A 653-nucleotide genomic window follows, 5' to 3' on the forward strand; every position below is an offset into this window, starting at 1 on the left:
ACGGCGTAATGCGAAGGATGCAGTTCAGCTCTCAGAGGAAGACGAAGGCTGCAGCCATTGAAAGAGCAACCCTCATGAGGCAGCACGGCAGCTTTGGTGAACACACACAACTGTCAAAGTGGCCAGAAAAGGTGTGATTTACCTGAGCAAACAAACACGAAATATTACAGGATTAAATGAAATGTTTTAACAAACATTTTCTTCACGTAAGATAAAAAAAATCCTCAGAATAAAAACTGAAAGGAGGCAAGGAATATGAAAATAAAAAAGAAAAAAACAAATCACTTAAGGACTGTGTTTTCCATTAAAGGCATGGAAAACCAATTCAGTTTTCTCACCAGCTGCTTATAAAGTTTCACTTCACAGTAAGGGCCCATTTTGCCGAAGCCCTGAGGGCACCAGCGGCCTGACCCTCCCTTGGCAGCCCCCTGGGGCTCCCCCACCTGCCCACAGCCCAGGGCCCCACGTCATCCCCCCCAGGGCCGTCAGCCCCTTCCCCAGCCACGCCACAGCCTGCCCCGTCCCTGCCTCTGGCCTTGTCCCGTGGATGGGCCCCTCGGCGCCATGCCGTGGCCTTGTCTCCAGCCCTGTCCCCTGTCCCGTCTCCTTCAGCTGCTGACTGGACCCCCTGGATGGTCCCTGGCCCTGGCTCA

The sequence above is a fragment of the Cariama cristata genome, unplaced genomic scaffold, assembly GCF_000690535.1.
Source record: "Cariama cristata isolate BGI_N322 unplaced genomic scaffold, ASM69053v1 scaffold8247, whole genome shotgun sequence".
NCBI classification, from domain to species: Eukaryota; Metazoa; Chordata; class Aves; order Cariamiformes; family Cariamidae; genus Cariama; species Cariama cristata.